General features: G+C 49.0%; 1 long non-coding RNA gene across 3 annotated transcripts in view; it reads right to left on the reverse strand.

Annotated features, from left to right (window-relative positions):
- LOC139594129 (uncharacterized) overlaps positions 1-14,127 on the reverse strand; it is a 40,780-nt gene that overhangs the window by 23,427 nt on the left and 3,226 nt on the right. The window contains exon 4 of one of the 3 annotated variants that reach the window (XR_011680513.1): positions 6,071-6,201. The exons of the other annotated variants lie outside the window; for them this stretch is intronic. This is a non-coding gene — a long non-coding RNA (uncharacterized lncRNA). The remainder of the gene's footprint in view (positions 1-6,070; positions 6,202-14,127) is intronic. 3 annotated transcript variants of the gene reach the window in all.

The following is a 14,127-nucleotide window of genomic DNA, read 5'->3' on the forward strand; positions in this document are numbered from 1 at the left end:
GGCAGAAAAGGGGAAAAGATGCAAGCTGTGGAGTCTGTGACTGCATAAGGGAAGAAGCTGTCGGATCCCATCTGTCGATGAGGAGGATAAACGACCGCACACATCTCTCCCCTGAGTTAGCTCTAGCCTCAGCCTGAGGAGGGGGAACCTGCTCAGCCACAGCTCTCACCAAGGGAGGCAGGGATGGCACCAAGTTGGAGTTTAATCCACACGGGTCTTCTTCTCCCACAGTGCCTCCACCCACACTTTGGGAGACAACAGGTTCTGCAAAATGAACCGGTGGGGAGGAAAGCGAGTGCTCTGCGTGCCAGCAGGGATGGCAGGGAAGTTATCCACCATGAGATGATCAGAGACACCCTCCTGGTGGAGTCAGAGCCTCCCTGTGGCATCCCTCCCATGCAGGAGAAGGGTCCACATCCTCCTGGGCAGAGAAGTGTCCTTCAAGGCTCTCAGAGGAGCCACGGAGCAGTGCAGACAAGGACAGCACGGGTCAATGCTCCAGCAGATTCCAGCAGTGCTGCTCAAGACTGGCATTTGATATATTGGGATTAAGAGCCTGCAAATTGCAGCATTCCTCCACGGCTGCCTGGCTGGGAAAGAGCTGAGGTCAAGGCCAGGAGATACCTAAAGGTCAAAGTGCTGCCAAGAAAAATAGTCAAACAAAGGCCAGCATTTCTCCAGTCAATTGCCCAGGCTTATAAAGACAGCATTAAACTTAGAGTAAGGAATTTAGGATTAATTTTAGGCCTTCTCCTTATTTTAAGAGGCTTTTCTCAGCACCAATACCATTTCATTTCAGTATCCAGCTAAAACCAGCCAACACTAACTTGAACTTCTGGGGTGCTGAGAACTAGGGGGTCCACAGTTCTTTTTTTTTTTTTTTCCCCACTTGGAAGTGTTTTCTGGTTTGTGGGTGTGCTGACGTTTTGGTGGGAATTTTTGTGGGGTTTTTTTTTGTTTGTTTGTCTGTTTGTTTTTTACATATAATGGACATTTGACATATCTGTGAGGAGTTCTGGTGGGTTTTTTTGTGTAACTGGCCTGCAGCCACTCTTCTGCCCTCAGTGCAACAACAAAGCAGGACTCTTGTCTTCAAGCAAGGGGTGGACAAATCCTTCATCTCCTTTTCCACATGGCTGTAGTCAGCTGGAGGTGAAACCCTGGCAAGAAGAGCAGCCACAACTCACCACTTCTGTTACCACCACCTCAGCCTAGTCTGAGGTGCCACCCCAGCAACACAGGATTGGTTTAGCAGCTCCTGGAATCCCTAGGAGCTTCCAACACCCAGAAGATATTTTCTGAAGAGATTTGCCCACTACAATCCTGCTCCTCATGAGCCACCACCTGCGTTTATTTATCTGACAGCATTCCTTACACTGCCTTATCTACACACAAATGGAAAGACAGATTTCTATTGAAACAGCTCTCAGTCAAAATCCTGCTTTGGGAATCAGGCAATTTCTCTCACAAAGATCTCTTGTGTCAAAGCTGTGACTTCCCAAATATTCAAGTCAGAGGGTATCCCTACAGGGTGACAGCAGGCCACCAGAGGTCCCAAGTCGTGGCTTTGCTGGAACACAGACAACCGAACTTTTTCCTCCTCCCTGGGCTTTTGCAGTAAGGAGAAGCAGAGCACCTTCTTCCTGATCTTCTGGTCATCCAACACAGATTTCTGAAAATCCTTTTGCATACCACAGACAGGATTTCACAAGGAACACAAACAGAAACTGACTCTTCTCCAGCAAATGGAAGAGTTTGGGCTCTACTGGACTTAAAAGGAAATACTGTGCCCTGTATTGCATTACCAAACAAACCCATTAATGGTTTCCCAATGGCCAGTCTACAGCCAGTTCAGCCTAGTGCCAGCTCAGATGACAGCATGGAAGACCATCTGCAACTCTGTGAACTCAGCAATTAGCCCCTGAGCCCGGGGAAGAGTTTGTCAAGATCCCATCACAGGCGAACAATAACAGAGAAACATGGCTTTGAGGGGGAGACAATTTATCAAGCTGACCACAGATGTCTCCTTCGTTTTTTCTTTAATAAATCCAGCCTAGCTTTTGGCTGTGCTCAGTATCTTGTCATTGCTTTCGTCTCCTTTCAGGAATGCCTCCCACCTGCAGTCTTCAGGCCCTTTGCAACCCTGAAGCCATTTATTTTCTCCAACATTTCTCCATAAAGAAATCCAGATTTTATGCCTATGGAGAGGAGGGAAACTGAGGCACAGCAAAGGGAGCTCTCAGGCCCTAGGCTGGGGAAGGGGACAGGAATACCTGCTCATTTGGCACGGGCTGATTTGTACTGGCCATTTCCTCATCCGCACAAGGAGCATTAGGAGGCTTTCGCTCCCTCCCGTGAATGAGCTGTTTAGGAATTACTCGGATGCTCTTTGCCATCAGATTTTAATCACCAGGAGTGCCTTCCTTGTGGGACTCCATGGGGCTGTTCAGGCAGCCAGCCAAGCTCCTGAGAGCCAGGCTTCATCTAAATACATGCACTGGTTATTTTTAATAATGGTGGGCAGACACCAGCTTGCCTCCCACCTCATCTCCACCTCCTATCGCCAGCACGGCGTTTCTGCCTCCATCTCCACATCCCCATGGTCCTTGCAGGAGTGCAACAGGGATCTCCAGGCTCAAATCCCTTCTCCAGCCCTTGGAGACCCTCCTGGGAAGGGCCACACATAGGTGGTCCTTTGAGGTCCAGGGGGAAGGCTCTGCTCAGGCTGCCAGCTTTGGGAGCACCAGGTATCAGCACCGCGAGGCTGCCGGCAGACACGGTTGCCTGGGCTAATTTCACGCCCATCCTCTTCCCTCTCTGCGAAATTCCAGGCAGGCCTTCCACTTTGGCTGACATTCAAAACTGTCACCTCTCTGCAGACATTAACTTGGAGGCCTCTGTCATCCCTCACATTAAAATGCTATCACGGGGAGTCAGCAGAGCTCGGCTCAGCCAGCTAAGGGGCTGGCTCCGGCCACGCCGCGGGGACAGCCGCTTCACGCTTGACATCCGTGGTCAATTTGACAGTGATGGACATGCTACTTAGGAGTCATTTGCTGATCTCGTTTCCCCAGGTGGGAGGTCGTGCCACGGAGCTGCTTTCCCTGGGGAGGAGGAGTGGTGATGCTCTCCAGCCTCTCCAGGAGCAGACACACACAGATGGGCTGCTGCCCTGGCTGCTCACACCCTGCAGAGCCCGCTGCGAGCCCCAAATGCAGCTGCCCCTTGTGCCACACACAGAGGTGGCTTTGCTCACAGACAAGCATCCTGCCTCCCAAAAAAGTCGTGTATGTTTGCGTGGGCATCCTCCAGGTCCTTGCTGAAGCCTGTGCTCCTGGGATAGCCCTTCCTGGCCAGGACAGGGAAGTGTCAGTCTTGTCAACAGCTGCTTGCACTTTCTGAACCACACATGCTGTCAAAGGCATGAGAGATGCTGTCAAGCCAAGACACACCTTTGCTCATAGATGGGGCCTGGTCATCATACCTTGACCTTCCTCACAGCAGGGGGAGGCAGAGGTGTGATGCTCATTAAGCTCTAAATCACTGTTTAATGGGTACATCACCATCCTCCTTGTTCCAGGTCAGTCTCTGTCTGGAGGTGCCCACCTGCCCCTCTGAGCAGAACACGATCACAATCACAGCCTCAGGGGAGCAGTGCTTCAAAAAGGCATGGGATTTTTAAACCTTCACCTTCCCCTAGCATCACCACCCTGGGATGGGTCATCATGAGATATTGTTGACTTCAGAGCATTTGGTCCTTTGGCATCATTTTCACACAGACAGGGCAGCAGACTCAGCAGACACTTAAGCCAAGCTCAGCCACACTCCCCTTTTGCCTGAAAAACCCAGCAGCTGATGCCCAAGCCCATTCCTGCCATAACTCTGTTCCCAGCAACTCAGTCTCCAGTACCTCTGCAGGCATCTCTACCAACAAAGCCCACCTGCAGCTCAGGGAGTGCCAGCTCTAAACCAGCTTGGCCATTCTGGTGCAAAAATTCCAATTAAACTCTGCTGGGTTAAACTAAACTAAAATACACAGGGAACTAGGTAAAGGTGAATTGAAAATACAAGTTGCCATGCAGGCATGAAGCCACCAGAGCTGTGGTTTCCTGCATCTTTATACCACAGGCAAAGCACCTTTTTTTTTTTTTTTTTCAAATGTACAGAGACATTTACAGCCTAATCACTTAAAAATCCCTCCCACTTCTTATTGCCCCAGCACAGGGTCATTGGTAACACACTCAAATCCCAGGGCTGCAAAAGATAATTAGGGCAGGGGAACTCGGCCAGCTACTACTGGGAACCACTTCCCAGCCTTTCCCAGTTTTGGGAAGGCTGAGTTGAGCCCCATCCTAAACACCCTGTAAAACAGATGTCTTATGCAGCATGCCCAGAAGGCCTTCCCCAAAACGAGACACTTTTGGATCAGACAAAGGGAGCAAATTCCAGCATCCTCCAGCCCTTGCGGCGAACATGGCTCCTTTGAGAGCGAAGCTTGGAGAGCGCCCGTGCCCACAGCTGTGGCTGCCTGGCTCTGGGACAGTGGCACACTATTTCTGTCACTGATGCCACCTGTCTCTGATGAAGGAGACTGAGGAGATTCATTCCCCCCAGAGATGCCCACAGAGTTGATCCAAGCCCTCAAAGACTTTCTTTCTCTCTCGAAGGTGACCAAGCACCAAGGGCACAGCAGCAGCATCCTTACCCAGGGTGGTTTGGAGTCTTCCCTGGCCTCCTGTCAGCAGAGCTGGGTGGGAAGGGACCCACTGGCAGACAAGTCACAGACCTGACACCCTCCCAAGCAAAGCCACAGGCCCTGACACTGCTACTGCTCTGTGGCTCTGGGACAGCCTGGCTCTGCTCCACCACCCCCATCCCCATGCCCAGCCAAGGCAGGACAGGACCACACTCTCCTCCCAGTTACTTTTCAGTCCTTTTATGGTGAAGATCACTTTATAGCAGGGTCTGGTAGAGTACTCAGCTTTCCCTTCCAGACTCCAGCAGAAAGAACTTGACCTGTGTCCTCGGACCCTCTTAGTCATCGGGCTGAGCCGCCTCTCCCCTCCTCCCACCACCCTCCTCTTTTATGGAGTAGCAGCAGCAGCAGAGCATGGGGTGAGAAGTCAAGGGAAGGACAACTTGACTGATGGAGCTCAGGTTGTGGGGTCAGCGCAAGGCGTCGTGATCTGGGCTCAGACAGAGCCATTTCCTCTGTGATTTTATCCGCTGTGATTTTTATCTTTCGTCTGTTCACACGTCATGCCACCTGGACATAATACAGAGCAAGCTGAGTGCTCAGCTCCACACTTAACCCCTTCCCTGCTCCCCAGGAAAGCGGGAGGCCTCAGGCACAGCTCAATTCTGTGCCTGTGGCTTTGCCTGGCAACAAGGGGCTTTTCTTTACGGTCCCTTTTTATTGCCTGGAACATCTGTAAGTGGCAGGTTTATCCTTCTCTGCTGACCCCATGAACCACATTATGATTTACCCACAAATTTCACATTCTCGACAGCATTCATGAGATGAGATTTTTGGTATTTTGTTTCAGGAGACACATGCTGGTTTGGGTTCCCACTCTAAGCCATGTGAGCACAGCCCTGGTAGGTCGCAGCACAGGCTCCTCAAGTGATAGTACAGACATGAAAGGCAGGCAGAAACAATTTCCTCTTACTGCACCAAAGATATTCAGCCTTAGCAGCTGCTTACACAGGGCTGGAGTAATGAAGAGCAGCCCTCTGCTCCAAAGAGCCCAAACCAAACCCGTGGGTGGAATTAGGTGGTGTCTGACATGAGCACAGGTGTCCAGGCCAAGCTACACCGAGTTAGACCAAGAGCAAAGAACATTTTGAAGGTCTACAGGGAAATTGGCAATAATCCCCTACCAAAGTCTCAGCTGTTGAACATGTCAGATCTAAAACTCTTCAAAAGGCAGATGAAAACCATCACCCCCATTCTGGTGAAGGACCAGCACGAAGAAGGAAGCAGAAGAAAGGAATATTAAATCCATGACCTGTCCCAGAGCTGTAGCATATGATACCTCACTAACCATTTCATCACCAGATACCAGCTCACCTCCTCAGGGTGGGCAGGAGTCCAAGCACCTTCATGTGACATCCCCTGACCTTCCTTTCAGGTCCATGGAGCCCCAAATCCCCTGGTCCAAACAGGATGCAGCTCAGCAGCAGTCACAGGGGACAGCCAGCCTGTAAAGAAACAGTGGAGGAGCCTGCAGGAAGCGTGGTGACCCCACAGCACACAAACCACCCTTCTCCTCCAGACAGAGCTCACCTTCCCAGCCTTTCCTGGCTCCTCCAAAGAGCACAGGGCTGGCTCCTGCATCTGTCCAATTCCACTGCCATAAATTACCACCGGATGGGACAAAAGTAGAAACTGCTTTGAGTGAGGGATATTTTGAGGCTCTTATGGTTTTGGGGCTTTTTTTGTTGTGGTTTGGTGTTTTTTTCCCAAGTTTCCTTATTTGTTTCCTTTCTTGCTCCTGATATGATAACAGGAGAGATAGATAAACAACAGGGAGTTCCCATCTAGAAAGTCTGGGGGAAAATACAAAGTGCAGCCAGCCACAAAAGCTCTACAGGCCTTGAGGTTATTTTTATTGTAATTTCTGGCTTCTTAAAACCAGTGACCTCACTTTTTGAATTAGGCAAAAATATGTGAATAAAACAACACATCCTCAAATAAAACCCTGCTGGCCTTTATGTGTGGTTGCCAACTAAACAATCTGTGGGTGGCAAGGTGCAATATTTTTAATGACACTTACACCAATTTAAAGCATCTTAGAAGGAGCTCTAACCAGTTACAGTTCTGGTTCCTCCTTTCAGGAGGACTGTGGTAGAGGGCAGGGATGACTTGGTTTTTTAGTAAGCTCTATGTACAATGAACACATTAATTTTGAAAGGTTATGTAATTCTCACATAGGAAGTCAAGTCCTTTTTGACATTAAGAGACTCCTTAATTTGAGACAGTCCCTACATCAAAGCCAGGTAGATAAAGTGGGAAGGATCTGCCCAGCTCTCATACACTCCCAAAGCATCTGCTCTTGCCCACTGTCAAGAGGATTTTGCTATATCAGAAATGATCCATCCAGTTTTGCAGCTCTGATTTTTTTCTTACAAGCACACAGAGCCAGGCACACAACTGACTTCAAGAGAAATGGGCCCACCTGGCTGCAGCTCAGTGCTCACCCCGTGGAGCATCAGCTCTGTGAGACAGGGAATTGGTGCCCTGTGTCTCCACTCCACACAGCACAGGGGGATGCTCAGCCTTGAGAGCTCCCACCAGGTTTGCATGTGTGCAGGAGTGTGGAATTCATCTTTGGAATAATTAGTGGTAGAAGCTTTACCTCACACCAAAACTTCACACAAGCCCCAGTTTGGCACAAAATGAAAGCAGCTCTTTGCCCCTGGTGCAGGAAGCTGAATGCAGAAAGAGGTTTGGTGTTGTCACACCTACTTCAACGCTGTCCTCAGGCAATTCCCCTTGGCATCTCCCCTCTCCTTTAACAGTTTGCATTAATCACCCACTCTCTGGCTGTGCCCTTGTAGCACATCCCCAGAGACAGAAAGACTCCTGCCACTCTGCTCTAGAGAGGACACAGACAACTGATGTCACTTGTGGGTGTTCAAACAACAGGCCTTCAGAATGTCCATCCCCAGACCTGCTTCTCTGCAACACACACACAGAAAATCACCCTGAAGAAACCCCAGACCACAAGAACAGTTACAGCCTCTCCCTCTGGACTGGTATCACAGCCACTCCCCCTCCCACCACTTCTTCCTAAAATGACCTTTCTGGATTTTTAAGAACTCCGTGTTTCCAAGACATCCACAGAAACCAAACCCAGCTTTTTGTGGGAAGAATCACGCCGTGCCTCCAGGCTGGAGGCAGCAAATGCTGCTGTGCCTGCGTGTGGACAACAACCCCGCAGGGAACAGGCAGCAAAGCCAACCCCAGACCATCTCTCTTCTCAGCAAGCTGCCAAGGGAGCCCTCCAGCCACATAAATTTTGGGGTGCCCTTGCTCTGTGGTCAGCCCCAGTGAAAGGCATCTTATCGCCGGCCGTTTCCCCATGCGGCACGAATTCATGTCCCTATCATTAAAGAGACACATGGTTTATTTACTCATTACCATATCCAGCTGTTGGCTTTCCTTTCCCCCCATATTTCAGGGTAAGTAGTGATTTGACATAAATAATACCCCATTCAGCTATGGCCTGAAAGATATTGTAAATATTAAAAAAAAAAAAAAATTCTTTGGCTACAATAGCACTTTCCAAGTGCTCAGTCCAAATCCTACTTAGTATGGGAATGGGGGGAGGTTGGGAAAGAGAAAACCCAACACCATTACCTAAATAGCCCCATTAAAAATGAGCCCAGAGTGAGTTACAGCTTTATTAAACAGATGACATTACATCAGGAATGATGAATCATAATGTTTCTTTTCAGGATTGCAATGCTGTACGACCTCTTCAGCTGTAATTGTTTGCCTCCTATTCCCAGGCACCACCAGGTGTGGTGGCCCCTGTCCCCATCACAGCAATGCCAGTGCTGGGGACCTGTGAGCATCTCATCCTTAAAGGCTCACAAACTATCACAGGGAAAGGGGCAGAGTGGGACAATCTCTTCAGGAAGTCTGAAGGGATCTTGGTTTTTATTCCCAGCCTTAGACAGGCAGGGATGCCTTCCCAGGAAAGCACAGGGTGTTCCTCAATGTTTGCAGGCAGGAGGGGGTTTGATTCTCAGACTGACCCTCTTGCCTTGGTCTCTCCTGTGCCAGGGCTGAGGAGGGGGAAGCAGCAAGAGGCATCTGTGCTGGGACACCAGGTTTCAGAGCTGTGCCTCTGTGCTGCTCCCAGCTGGGGCAGGGTTTTTGTCTCACAGAGGCTGGTGCAGGGCTGTGCTTTGCATCTGTGCTGAACACAGAGATGTTTTCCTTGGGGCTGGGCAGGGCTCACACAGAAATGAGGCATTTCTGCTTTTGATGGTGAGAGGGCTGGGGGTGCATGGGAGGCTGGCAGGAGGCACAGCCAGGACAAGTGACCCCAAGTGACCAAAGGGATGTTCCAGACCATGTGACATCATGCTCAGCATATAACATGGGAGGAAGGTGGTTTTAGTCTCTGTTTTTACTTCTCATTATCCTGCTCTGATTTTGTTAGCAACAAATCCAATGAATATCTCTAATTCAAGTCTGTTTTGCCCGGGATGGTATTTGGTGAGTGACCTTTCCCAGACCTTAACTCATGAACCCTTTGTTATTTTTTCTCTCCCCCAATTCAGTTGCAGAGGGGAGTGAGAGGGAGGCTTTGGTGGGTGTCTGGCACCCACCCAGGGTCAGCCCACCAAGGCTTTTAATACCCAATTAATTTTTCCAATTCCCTTCCAAGCTGAGGGCTGCACTGGGGCACATAGTAGGGATTGCAGGAGCAGTAGAAATATAGGAAATTGCACGGTGCAAGATGACTGGGACCACTCAGGGTACAGCAAAAGGCTGTAAGAGGAAGGACTACAGACTGCACCTGGTACAGCACTGCTCTGCTGGTTGCCCCACCAGAACAGCAGATCCCCACTCCCAAAACACCACACATTGAGCTGGCTGCTCACTGCCACTGTCCTTTGCACTGCTCTTCATCAGCTCCTTCCATCCATCCATCCATCCATCCATCCATCCATCCATCCATCCATCCATCCCTTGTGTATATAATAGTTGTTGAACTATTAGTTAGTATAATTAGTAATTTTGTTTTGGTTTTAATTATAATTTGAGTTATTTTTATAATTGTAAAAATTGGTCTTGGAGATGTGCAAGGAAAAAACTTATTTTATTATTCAACAACTATTTCCCAATTACAATACACTATAAGCATTTCTTGCCCTATCAGCTTTAGCCACACCATGCTGTAAATGCCTTAAAGCCAATCACCTAAAATGTGTTTAAATCCACATTGTCCCCAAGGCAGGTCACACACATGGATCAGAGAGAAGAGCCTCTCTGAAGATGGGACCATCCTTGCAGGATTGGTGGAGGCACCCATTAGGAAAAAACCCAGGGTTCCCAGCAAGCACAAGCACGGCCCAAAATCACCATGTGAAACATTTTCCTCATTTTGCTCCTCTCATCCTTCTCCCAAGGTGAGGGATGCTGGACTCCAGGGGCTCTCCAAAATGCAGTTTATTCCATCCAAGGTGTTACAGCAGTGCAGGGTGGTGGGTGACAGAGCTGTGCCTACAGCTGTCAGCTCCAGCTGCAGGCAGCCCTGCAGACCCTTAGTTTAGGTTACAATGCATTATAGACTTTTCTTTGCTGAGCATCTTAATACAGTAGAACTAATCTATACCTTAACTTTTATCTATAGCCTATCATAACTGCTATAATTACCATATTCATGTTACTATTCTCCAATCACTCAAAGTTAGTACATTACAGTTTAAGCTGGAAGTTGTTTTTCAGTTTTCTTGCAGTGGAAAATTCTGTGACCTTTTTCTACTTGCAACTTTGCTGCCTTGTTTGCCTGTGCTCTCTTTCTGCTTGGTAAAAACATCTTCTTGTTTGGGGTGGGTTTATCCTTTGCTCTAAGCCATAAAAACCCCTTCTAACTAACACACCCTTTGCCTCCTTGGTTATCCAGTAAGATTGGCTCAGCAATTCTTTTCTTCTGTATCAAAACTTGCTTCCATCTCTATTCCTTCTTCAGATTCTACATTCAAAATTCTTTCTGCTAAGCAGACATATCTGTGAGACTTTCTTGTCAAACTTTCATCCTTCCCAACACCAAGGTTTGCCTGCCACCTATAAATAACCAGGAGAGCACGACACCCCAGCTCCCAGATAAAGCCGCAGCCCCGCGCAAGCCAAGGGCTTCTATTTTTACATCTCTGGTGAGAACCACGTGGCAGCTTTCGACAACACACACACAAGGGGGAGAAAAAAAAAAAATAGAAGGGAAAAAAAAAAAAAAAGCCCCAGCACTCAGATCTCCACTCCCCCTGCACCTTCTGCTCAGGCAGACCTCAGACAAGCACCCGGCAGCCCCATCTGCTCGTCACCTGCTGGCATTTGGGTAGCAGCTACGTCAAACGCCCGCCGCGTTCTCACATGTAGGAGTTTGCTGTCTGAGTGATGAGGCTGTCTGTGCTCCCATTGTGCTTTGCCATCCAGGAGGTTTTTTGGGAGCTTTTGCAGAATGCTGCGTGCTAGTAGCTCTTATGTAAGTTATCGACCTCCTTGTCCCCGTTTTACAGACTGGGGAGCTGAGAGAAAGCAGAGATACCTGTGGCTTCCTGCATCCCCAACCCTCTAGCCCTCTGCCCCCCCAGAAACTCCCTCCTTTTTCCTCTGGATTAATCCTCTGCCCACTCATTTTCACAACTATAGCTGAATCTGAAAAGAAAAATTAAAAAGAAATAAAACCAACATCCAAAAATAAACACTTGCCAAGGGTAGTTGAGCTCTGGCTTTGGCCCATGGAAAGGTCCAGATCTCTTTGCAGCCCTGATCAGACTGCAGGAGGCCAGGAACCAGGACTCCTCCCTTGCCTTGGCACCAGCAGGAGCCTTTCAGTGTGCTCCAAACAGACACTTTCACTTCTTTCCTTGGGTCTTGGTTTGACCTCTCACCCCCATCACAGATTATCAAGTCCTAAAAAAAGGTAGAGGTGCAGTCCTAGAAAAGAGTCACTAACATGATAAGGGATCAAGCTCTCAGCTGTGATTCCTACCCCCTAGGTGAGCAGCAGCATTTACAGAAATCTGTGACTGCACATAACAACAAAAAGAAAAATAAACCCAGCATCTGTGAAGTTGGTAAGTGGACAACTTAAGTTCAGCTTTCATGCATTAAAATCAACAATGGCAATAATTTCTCTTTCCACTGTAATTGTTGTAACAGCATTGACACTAATCTTAGAGGAAAAAAAATATCCACCCCAGATTTCACTCCAGTCTGGAAGTGAGTCAGCTCTCAAACCTCAGTGAGAAAGAAAGGCTCTTGCTAGGAAGGATGTGGGAAAATAGAGGGTTAGATTCACCAGGCTCCTCTTGGGTCATGCTAAAATTACTACGATTTAAGTTAATGAATAGATTTCCTTTTGTTCCAGCCCAGCTTCATTCTGCAGTGTTACAGCCCTTATCCCAAGCTGGAAGCAAGAGCTATTCAGATAAAACAAAGCCCAGCTTCCCTTTAGCATTACCACCAAGACTTCTTCATAATAATATTTATAAAATAGCTGTTGAGATGGGAGGGGATAGTAAAACCGTGTTGGTAAAAGGCACTCAGGTTATAAAACACCAGGCATTAAATCCACCCTGCAGCACAAATTCCCTTCCCACCCACGTGTTTGCTTGTTTCAAAGCATCTCCCAAGGCAGAGCTGCATCCTGCTTATTCCTTGGGATCTCTGGCTCATCCAGGCTGTGGGGTGAGCAAAGGGGTCCCTGTAGCTCTGCTGCTGCATCTCCACACATCTCAGTGCTCTGAGCTCCAGACCTGCTTGGCACTAATGGCAGGGGCCATTCGGGTTGGGGCACATCCATTTGCATTGTCCCCAGCTCCCAGCAGGGCAGGCAGGGTCAGCCAGGCACTGCTCTGAGCTCCCCAGGGCACAGAGGTCACAGCAGAACCACAGGCTAGCAGGGCAATGGGCCTTGCTCCTTGGCAGGCTGGGTTTGGCACCCTCTGTGCTTCTTCCAGGAAGCAAGAAAGCATTTTTGTGCTGCTTTTGGCAAGAGGAGTTCTCCAAGGACAATCTTGCGTGCAGCACATCCCAGCAGCTGCAGCAGCAGGGGAAACTGCTCAGCCTGGAAAGCACATCTGCCCTCTGATGCCTCCCAGTCCTTGCCCTCCATCCCCAGCTCCACCAAAAGGCAGCTCCACCCTGCATTCCCAGCAGGGTCACTGGGAAGCATCAGCCTCCTGGGAGGTGTCAGCAGCCAGGACAAGAAGCTGGTAAGGTGAAGACTTCCCCCAAAAGGTTAATTTGCTGGAAGTGAGCATCAGTGCAGTCACCAGGACAGTGAGAGGGAATAAAAAGCACACAGCCAGCCCCTCTGGACCAGCACACACAGACATGAAGTGAAAGCAGAGACTGAGAGGTCAGGCTGCAGATCTGCCCATCCAGAGAGGCAGGAGCACAGCAGCACCTCTACCAGGAGAGTCTTCCAGGCATTTCTCAATGTCTGCAAGAATCCCAAACCAAGAAGTATCATCTCACTGCAGAAACATTTTTTTCCGGCATAATCTCAGCTCTGGAGCAGCAAAGAGCTGGGCTGCAAGCACCAGCAAGCCAAGGGCTGGGAGGGAAGGCTACACCTACAGCCTGCACTAATATTCCTTGGCCTTTTCCAGCATCTGAAAGGTAAGGAGGGAGTGGGAAAGGGGATTTGAGAGAGCAGAAAGCACTGTATTTATCCAGGCTGACACTTCACAGAGCACCAGCCAGAGCATCTCAGCTCTAACCCCTGCGCCCGCCAAGCGCTGACACTAATAGGACAATAGCTGAGCAATTAAAAGGAGGAGAGACAAGGAGATATCAAGTCAAAAAGGCTCATGGACAAGAGACAGAAAGCCCTAATTTCTGCTTGTTTGCTGTGGTGAGTGGAATACTGTCAGGCACATACCATTCTCAGGAAAAACTACATTTCTGTCACCACCAATTAATGCCTCTTTCTTAGGAGACTGGAATCCTCCTGCCTTTTTGCTGTACCAGGTTTTTTCATGAACCTCATAGAAAGGGTGTCAGAGTTTGGAGTGCATAGCATGTCTCTGTGCAGAGAAGTGTCTGAGACAAGCCACTGGTCCTGTGCTAACTCTCAATTAAAGACTCTTCACAAATAGTGGGAAACAATAATTTACAACCCTTTTGCTAGGGATAGAGGCATGGGGAGAGCCATCAGAAGGCAAACAGCATTTCCCTGAGGTCTTATTTACACCCCTCCCCAGCAGAGCTAACAAGCAGGCCAGTGTGGAAGTGGTTGTACTGGTTTGGGGGCCCCAGCTACAACTACTTCAAAATCCCTGAGCAGGGGATTATTCACCCCTAGCTCTGAAAGTGCTGGGCAGCCTGGCTGGTGAGAGGGCCTGGGGGGAAGCAGGGCTGCAGGTTTGGGCAGGTGTCTC

This window comes from Agelaius tricolor, unplaced genomic scaffold, assembly GCF_023055355.1.
Source record: "Agelaius tricolor isolate 1412-34295 unplaced genomic scaffold, bAgeTri1.0.p SCAF_11, whole genome shotgun sequence".
Lineage (NCBI taxonomy): Eukaryota > Metazoa > Chordata > Aves > Passeriformes > Icteridae > Agelaius > Agelaius tricolor.